The following is a 10,198-nucleotide window of genomic DNA, read 5'->3' on the forward strand; positions in this document are numbered from 1 at the left end:
TATAGGATAGTTATATGCTAATATAATTAACACAGAAACAGCTGTTTTTATTTATATTTTACTGGATTATTATAGATTACTTTTTTCTTTAACAAATTAAAAAATGTATTCTACATATAGTAACTTGATCTTTTCTAGATGCAAGCTTTTTTCCTTACATTCTGACAATCTGTCTTGTAGAAGAAATAATTGCTTTGTGTCAAAGTGACTTGCTTTATTCTGTTTTATTATTACCAAGCAACCTCATATTAAATCTCAAAGTCCTAACTTCTTTTAATAGACATAGAGGTATCTGAGTTCCAGCAATTTATATTAAGCTCTTACAAAGTGTATTATGAATGTAGCCCACGCAAACACTGAAATATAACTCTGGGACAGCTGCATTAGACCCAAGGTTGGTTTCAGTTACCATTTAATCTTTGAATATAGCAAATATCCAGCAGTGAAAACCCGTTTGAGAAACTAACATTATTAGTTGGCATTGGATTAATCCCACATATGCCTTTGTGATCATCAGAAACCTGCAACCACAGCCATGTGGCCTAACCAAGATGAGAGCGTGAACTTTCTTCTTCCCTGTCAAGTAGTACTTCATTTGTATTCTAAAAGTCATCACTTCACCTAGAACCAAGAGGTTTGCTACCCTTTGATATTTAGGTGTTCTTTTGGGGGGGGCGGTAATCCTTTGGTTTCTTTTTTAACTAGACCTTAGGAAACCATTTATAAGGCCCTAAAGAAATAAGAACTAAGCAAATGTCAGTTTTGAAAATCCCAAAGATTGTCATACTTAAATATTCACAGTCTTCTTCATTATATTGCCACTAGATGCCCGGTGCATGAAATTCGTGCACGGGGGGTGGGGTGGGGTCCCTCAGCCCAGCCTGCACCCTCTCCAATCCGGGACCCCTTGGGGGATGTCCTACTGCCAGTTTAGGCCCCATCCCGCAGGGCAGCAGCAGTTGGACATTCCTCTTGCAATCCGGGACCGCTGGCTCCTAACTGCTTGCCTGCCTGCTGGCCTGATCGCCACTTAACCACTCCCCCTAACTGCCCTGCCCTGCCGGCCTGATGGTCCCCAACTGCTCTGCTCTGCAGGCCTGATGGCCCCCAACTGCCCTCCCTTGCCCGCCTGATCGCCCCCAACTGCCCTCCCCTGCCCACCTGATTGCCCCTAACTGCCTCTGCCTTGGCCCTCACCACCGTGGCTTTGTCTGGTAGGAAGTCAGTCGTCCAGAAGATGTCCAGTCACCCAGTCTAATTAGCATATTACCCTTTTATTAGTATAGATTTGGACACATCCCTCCCCAAATCCCTGAATTTTCTCCTAATTGTTTCTTCTAGTCACCACCCATTGAGTGGTTTGGGGAGTGTTAGGTCACCTTACATTGTCCCAAAATAGAAGTGAAGAAGCAGCCTAGGGTAAGAAAGGCCATAGGGAGAAACATGTACACGAACAGAAGATGATTCTGTAAAGTAGATGAAAGGGATGTTTTCAGTTCAAAGGGAGGAAGAATCCTGTTTAGTTAGAGAAAGGTGCTAGAAAGATTCTTGCTAATTCTGAATATATTTTCTGTCCACACTTTATCCAAAGGGCTTACCCATTAGCAGTCTACTTCTGGGGCACAGCCAAGATTTAAAATCAGAATTGGTACTTTCCCTAGTAGTAGGTATTATGAATTGAATTGTATCCCCCCAAATTCATATATTGAAGCCCTAAACCCCAGTACTTCAGAATGTGACCTTATTTGGAAATAAGATCACTGCAAATAGAATCAGTTAAGATGAGGTCATACTGGAGTATGGTGGGCCTCTAATCCAATATGACTGGTGTCCTTGTTTAAAGGGAAAATTTGAACACAGACATGTGCAGAGGGAGAATGTCATGTGAGGATAAAGGCAGAGACCTGGGTAATGTATCTATAAGCCAAAGAAAGCCAAAAATTGCCAGCAAATCAACCAGAAGGTTGAGGAGAGGCGTAGAACAGATTCTCCCTCACAGTCCTCAGAAAGAACCAACCCTGCCAACACCTTAATCATGAACTTCTAGCCTCCAGAACTGCAATATAAGAAATTTCTGCCTCTTAAGCCCCATAGTGTATGATGCTTTATTACAGTAGCCCTAGCAAATTTATACACTAGAGTTCCCATCAGATTCTCAGTCAGCACCACTCTAGATCATAGGACATCCCCCTAGGTTCATTCTTCTGCAGACCATTCTGGAGAAAACTCAGGTAAACTGTATTAAGTTAGTGTCCCTATATGAAGTAACTAGTGTTCCCGTTGCAGGAAAAATCCTGCAATAGGGTTTCCTGCTGCACTCTACCCCGCCCCACCTGCTCTCCTTCTTTCTCCCCCACCCCGCCTTCTCTGCCAGCCCGGCTGCTTTTCTCCCTTCTCCGCCAGCCCGCCTGCTCTCCTTCCTTCTCCCCCAGCCCTGCCTCCGCTCCTCCCTTCTCCTCCCCCCGGCTTGCTTGCTTCTCCGCAGCTTTGCTCCCTTCTGCAGCTCTTGGCTTCTTTCTACGCTGTCTTGATATGCAAATTAGCCGCCGTCTTGGTTGGGGTAATTTGCATACTCGGCCTGATTGTTTGGTGGGCGTCGCTTGGCTGGTGGGCGTGGCTTGGGCATAGCGAAAGTGCGGTCAATTTGCATATTTGTCTATTATTAGGTAGGATTATTAGGTAGGATGGTTAGTTCACTTTTCCATTCCTCTACTAAAGCAGCTATTTCTCAGCTTATTAATTTTTCACTTCTGGCTTCCAAACTAAAGTTCTTTAGTAAATTAAAAAAGACATACATTCATTCCCTCATTTGATTGGAATAAATCAGATGTCTGGGACCGGGGGGGCGGGGGGGGCGGAGGGACACTAGTTTCAAACTTCAGATAACCAGAATACTCACATAATACTTTTCTAAGTCAGGATATGCGTAATTACCTCTAGTTTGTAATCTCGATTTCTGTTTCATTATTGTTCTCTTGATGAGAACAGTAAATAAACAAGGACCCACCAAATCTCTATATTTAAAGAGTTTTATTTCATCAGACCAAAGAAATCTCAAATATGAATTATTCAAATTCTCTGTCAAAAAGTAAAATTTAGGTAATAAAAGAATACTAGCAAATGATTAATAGTCAACTTTGTGAGAGAAAGGGGTTTGGAGACTTTGGCTATGACCAAATTCACAAGACATGAATAAAATGGAAAGAATGTACACAAAATAAGGTAAAACATATCTGTTTTCTATGAGTATGCTAAATGATTTAGTGGTATCAAGTATTCAATTGCACAATCTTATAAGGTAGTAGTACTATTATTTTCCCTATTTTATAAATGTAGAAACTTACACACAAAGAAATTAAGTTAATTGACCAAGATCAAGAGCTAGTCTTGGTGGAACAGAAATAATGCTCAGGCAACTTGATTCCAAAGTCCACACACTGTCAACATTCTAGCAATACACATTTGTATTTCGTTTCTTTCCTTCTACATGTAGGAAGTTGAAGGCAAATTTTTAAAAATATTTTTTATAAATTTTGGAGATAGGAAGGGAGAGGAAGAGAGAGATAGAAACATCAATGATAAGAGAGAATCATTGATTGGCTGCCTCCTGCACTTCCCTCCCCCACTGAGGATTGAACCCGCAACCAGGGCATGTGCCCTGACCAGGAATGAAACGTAACCTCCTGGTTCATGTGTCAATGCTCAACCACTGAGCCACGCTGGCTGGGCATAGAAGGCAATTTTTTTAAAGATAAAAAACCTGGTGTCATTTAAAGACATTGAGGGTCAAGAGTTCAGTAAACTGATTTTAATGCTTAGAAGCACTCAATTATCATATTTTCTAATTGTAGGTCCACCATCTTTTTAAATTCTGCTTATAATTCTGAGAAGTAGGACTTAATTTGGTTTGGGGAGTTTATTCGTTTGTTTGTGGTGTTTGGGTTTTTTGTTGTTGTTGTTGTTGTTAATTCTCACCTGAGGATATTTTTCCATCGATCTTTTAGAGAGAGTGAAAAAGAGAGGGAAAGACAGAGAGAAACATCAATGTGAGAGAAACACATCAAATGGTTGCCTCCTGCAGGAGCCCTGACCAGGGCCCGGGCCAGGGATGAGCCTGCAACCAAGGTACATGCTCTTGACAGGAATTAAATCTGGGACCCTTTGGTCCACAGGTTGATGCTCTATCCAGTGAGCCAAACTGGCTAGGGTTTATTTGGTTTTTAAAGACAAGGAATCCATAAGGAAAGATTATGTATGGACTTAGCATTAATAATATCAGGTACAAAGGAAATCTATGACATAAGTAGGAGAGACTCATTGCTTTTCAAGGCAACTAACAAACTTTAGGCAAAGGCACTGATTATACAAAAAATAGATTAATTCCTATCCCAAATCCAAGGCCAAATTGTGAAGCCAGTGAAACTTAGGTTCTGTGTCCTGATGCCTCGTTTTGTGCTCCTATCTTTAATAAAACCACCCATAAAAATTAAAAAAAGAAAGGAAGAATCTCTTTGAAAAATAAAGCATTTCAGGGAACAATTTGGAGTATGAAAGTTTAGCCGTAGAAAATCATTTGCCAACACAGTGTGCACTGCGTGATTTGCAAGATGTTAATTGCAATTGGCACTTCTGAGGCTGGTGTGAGATGTGCTGTCCCTCATCTCAGAGTTGCTGCTGACCTGCTTTCTTCCTGACCACCCACTAGAAAAGAGGAGAAAACTTTGAATTTGCTCTAAGTATTTACCAGAGTACTTTTAATTAAAACGTTTCGAAGGATAATGTGTTTTCGTTAAAATTATAATGGCAGTTTTATTTCTTTCATACTTTATATCAGTGAGCTATTCTGACCTAGATTGAACAAAATTCGGGCCTGACTCATTTTTCTATTAATATAGTCATAATCCCTCATGAATATTCACAATAACTTTATTCTTGCTGTTTTTATACATCTCCCTTAGATGGAAGCATCTTAAATTTTCCATTTTGTCATGGAAGAAATAGGCATAGTAAATTTCAAACAGTTGATGTAAAGTTGTACCAAACTTGGGTTAGTTATCTTCATTGATTTTTGTGTAAACATAGTTAATTCTCAAATGAAACTTAAGTCAAATGAGTCCCAGTCTTTGAAGACTAGCTAATACATCAATTCTTTCTTCCCACTCCATAAGGTTTCTCCTCCTCTAGTAAAATCATTGTGTATTCAATTGTTAGCTGCTCAAATGTTCTAGTTTCAGTGTATTTTTCAACAAATATTTATTGGTACCTTTCTATATGATGAACAATGAACTAGAACTGGGGATACAATGATAAATAAGAAGTGTTCTGCCCTAACTGGTAGAGCATCGGCCTGCGGACTCAAGGGTCCCAGGTTCGATTCTGGTCAAGGGCATGTACCTTGGTTGCAGGCACATACCCAGTAGGGAGTGTGCAGGAGGCAGCTGATCAATGTCTCTCTCTCATCGATGTTTCTGGTTCTCTATCCCTCTCCCTTCCTCTGTGTAAAAAATCAATAAAATATATTTTTAAAAAAGAAGTGTCCCTGAGGGTGTCAGGGTGAGAAGGACAGATAAATCTAACCAGATTGGTGGTATAATAGAGGCAGGAACTGAATGCTGTGGAAGTACTGAGGAACTCGCCATTAATCTGTTTAAGGGATTTAGGAAAGACTTCAAAGAAATAATAATTTTTGAATTGGGTCCTGAAGGGTAAGTAGGAGATTTCCAGGTTGAGAAGCCTGGAAGAAAAAACTCCAGCTTTGAGATTATAAAATGTTCAGAAAGCAAAATTGATTAAAAATTTGAAATGTAAACTTAAATATATCAGTCAAAAAATTGAATGAGAATAATACAAATAAAATACATGGAAATAACTGCTTCTACAAAGGTGAGAAAAAATGGGGAGAGAGATTTCAAGTTTATCTATAATGATTACTTTTATATATTAAAAAACAAATTTGATAAGATGTTAATCATTAGCAATTATGGCTTATAGGTACAAAGGTATTTATTATAATTTGTCTCTGTATTTTCTATATATCTATTTTTTCAAAATTAAAAACAAATAAATAACACAAAAATAATAAAGGAATGTATTTTATTTATTCTGAAGTGGAGAAGGTTAAGGAAGCTAATAAATTCAATTAGAAGAAAGAGCAAGATTATATTTTATCTATCCCTTATATGAAAAAGTTCCCCAACTCATAAATTGTAGATCTCCTAGGACATCCTGAAATTTTACTTGATCTACTTCCAAACCATTTGCCAAACCAATACGTTCCCTCTCTGAACCCTAACTCCCACCCCTCCAACTTCCACCTCCTCAATCAAGAATGTTGAAATTAGCCCTGGCTGGTGTGGCTCATGGTGAGAGCATCCTCCTGTACACTAAAGGATTGTGGGTCAGATTCACAATGAAGGGCGTGTACCTGGGTTGCAGGTTCCATCCCCGGCTTCCATTACCCCAGTCTGGCTGTATGTAGGAGGTAACAAATCTCTCTCTCTCCCTCTCTCTCACTCTCTCTCTCCCCCCTCCCTCTCTCTCTCTCTTCTCGTCTCTCTCTCTCAGGGAGGAAAAGTTTCATATTCAATTAATAAGTTGATGATTAAATCAGGTAGGTCAAATTCTATAGGCAAAACTATATAGCACAAGACTGAAATGAAAATAGCTTCATTTCAATGGAGAATTTGACTCAAATTCTTTTCTAGAGTTCTTTTACATCATTCTTTCAGGCAGAGATGCTCCCAATACCACTCTCTGCCACCTTCACCTTGTTGTTGTGTGGAAAGCTATTGTGGCTTATGTACCTGGTGTTCTTTTGATTGATATTCTATTTTCATCATGCAAATAATAAACAAATTGTTCACTGTGACCATTATTCTAACATAATTTTCTCATTATTCTCCAAGGAATACTTTGGCTATATATAGCTGTATTTCCTCACATTTCAGTCACTTCCTAACTTTTATTGTCACTCCTCAGGTATCAGGACAATCCCCAAAACTCATTTCTGATGAAAACTTCCCTGACTAGATCCATTAGATAAGTCTTCCATAATGTGCTTGTTAGCACATCTGTGAAACAGTTTTCATATTCCAAAACCAGCTTCAACTCAATTTGAATTTTGTTTAATCCTATAAATATTGTTGGAACACATACTTTCATAGAGCACTCCACTTGGGAAAGGAATGCAAAGAGAAATAACTTATGTATTCCTAAATTTTATCTTCTGTTTGAGGAAACCAACATTGTGATGAGCACTATACTGTATCCAAAGTTTGCACACAGCACTGAGGAAAGGGGGATTAATCTGACTTTGCAAGGTGGCTTTGTAGAGGAAGTGATACTTGAGCTAGGTATTGAAGGATGAGTTAGCCACATGCAAAATGTAGTAAAGTCATGAAGGGAAGGCTAGATCTTGAGGACAAAGAATTGGTAAAGTGACATAACTAAATATCTGTCTTGGAAACTCATCATAGTTTATAGCTGGTAGCAGTGTGAATCATGCCCATTACCCCCTTCTGTACCATAACCCTAACCACCAGGGTGTCACACAGATATTCCCAGGAGGGAGAGGATCTAGCCTTAAACACCAAAGGAAAGTGCCAGAGAGGATAGATGGAATATGAAGCATCATGGTGTTAAATAAGATGATGAGGAAAAACAGAAGAAAGCTGAGGGAGAACAGAGCATATGCAGACATCCAGTGGTTAAGAACAAGAGTATGGTGTAGCTTATCTCTGCTGTGTACGGGCCAGACTTCCATCAGCATCTGTAGCCTTTTTGCTTCAGGGCTTTCTTTGGCTGCTACACCCTTCTCTGTGTGTAGGCTAGAAGTGGCAGAGAATTCAAAGCCCCTAGCAGCAGTCCGCAACCAAAAACTGGTAGGAATTGGTAGATCAATACTCCAACTCTCTTTCCCCATGAATGGGATATCTTTGAGATATGTGTTTTACATCCCCAATCAAATAAAGCTCCAGTTGCCTAGAGAGGGCTCTCTTGATAATGCATCCGTTATTGGCTGCCTTCCCTTCCCTGTCTTACTTTCCCACCCCTGAACTGGAATTTCATAGGATCAACTCTCAGAGAAATGACTTGTACTTGACCCCGCTCCCATATGTTGATTAGAAGAAAGTAGGTGTGAGGGAACAAATGAGAATGGAGATGTGAAAGGTTGAAAAATAAATATGAAAATTAAAACAAGAGGCAGGAAAGATGAAAAGAAAACTTGCCAAGTCCTAGAAGAGATGAAACAGCAGAATCTAATCATAGATCTCTTAAAGCAGAGGTTTTAACTTTGGCTGCACATTAAAATTACAAACAAGCCAGTACCTAGGTCCCACACAGAAATTCTGATTTACCTGATCTGGATGGGGCTTGGGAACATATGGTATTTTATAAAAATTTCCCATGTGGTTCAAATGTGCAGCCAGGCTGAGAATCACCGCCTTGAAGGGACAAAGATACTGTTCAAAAGGTGGCAGGGACACAACAATTATAAACATACAGAGTCTATCTTTTGCGTCTTCTGCCCCTCCAAACCTGGCTTTATGCTGCTGTGATATTCAGTATTGTGATCAGGGGATTAAGTAGAAATGCATACTTGTAAGAGCAAGTAGCTGAAAACAATGGGAAAGGAGGGAGAAACAAAAAGAAAGCTAGCTGAGTATTAAATAAAGTTCTCCATTACTCTTGAAATCTTTACAGTTAGACTGGATTTTTCTTTTAAATATGACCTCAGCATGATCTAGTATTTTTCAGGTTCAAAAAAAATAATTTCTATAAGCATTTGATCTACAAGCTCTGTAAGAAAAATGAACAGAGCAAATGTACCTAAGAAAACATATGGCTTGGTCTTGGAGTTCCTTTTGCTTCACTGAGGACAAATCCAATAAACTAGATGACTGTTATTTATTACTAGAGGCGCGGTGCACAAAATTCGTGCATGAGTAGGGTCCCTAGGCCTGGCCAGCGATCAGGGCTGATCGGGGCTTTCTGGCTGCCAGCCAGGGCCTTCCTTCCCTGGCTGCCGGCTGCTGGCCGAGGCCTTCCTTCATTCCGCACCACCCCCTGGTGGTCAGTGCACGTCATAGCGAGCGATCAAACTCCCAGTCTCCCAGTGGAACTCCCGAGAGGACACTTTGCATATTAGCCTTTTATATATATTGATGATCTCTATTGTCCTGGGTTAGTGTGGAAAATAATTTCCATATGATTTTGGACAAGCTTTTAAGGAAAATAATAACATTGGTCAATGTTTGTTGAGGAACTGGTTTGGCAGGGAGACTTGGGATGGGAATAGATTGAGAATTGGCCCCAAGGATCATCATTGAGTGAGGAGCCAAGGGTTCTTACTTTAATGAATGGGAGGGAAATAAACATTGTAATAAATGCAAATTCCCCCAAAAGTTATCTCCTCAAAAATTAGTGGTACATGTAACATTAGTATCCCCCAAAAGAAATCCACATCAAATTTATAACTAGAAGAAAAATCAAGTTAACTTTTATTCTTCAGCTATTCATCACTTGTATCATTAAATTACCATTTTAGAGACAATTGGTGGTGAATGACACAGTATGGTGCAATAGAAAGAGTTGGACTTTGAAGTCAAACACACCTGGATATGAATCTCAGGTTACTAGGTGTGTGTTCTGGTGCCTATTTCATTGAGTTGTTGCCAGAATTAAATGAGATAAAGAAATACCGAGCATGTGCCTGGTGCATAGCATTTGCTCAATAAAATGAACCAGCAGTCACTATGGTAGCAGTAGTATTAATATTAATTACTACCCTTTCTGAGCCTCACTTTCTTGATCTGTAAATGAGAAGTATAAGACCCACTTTGTAAGGGTTTTGAGAATACATTTTCAAATGAAATAACTTACAGGCGGGTGTGTGGCTCAAAGTAGGCATTCAATTAATGTAGTGGTTATTGTTATTGGTGTACTTTTGTTTGCCAAGGACCTCATGATCTTCCCACACTGATTCCAGTCCCTACTCACTGGACATGTCCTCAAAAATCTCTGGGGGTGGGCTATTTGGCCAGGTTTTCTGGACCTTAGTTATTGCTTTACCCCAGGGCACAAAACCTACCATTAGAAATGTATACCATGCTCATGAAACAGCAGTTAGAAAGCTGGTTTGGTTTGGTCCTCATTCTAAGTTCTCTTTCCCTGATTCCTTTGGCACTCCTTCCCTCCA

The sequence above is a fragment of the Cnephaeus nilssonii genome (assembly GCF_951640355.1).
Source record: "Cnephaeus nilssonii genome assembly, chromosome: X".
Classification (NCBI taxonomy): Eukaryota; Metazoa; Chordata; class Mammalia; order Chiroptera; family Vespertilionidae; genus Cnephaeus; species Cnephaeus nilssonii.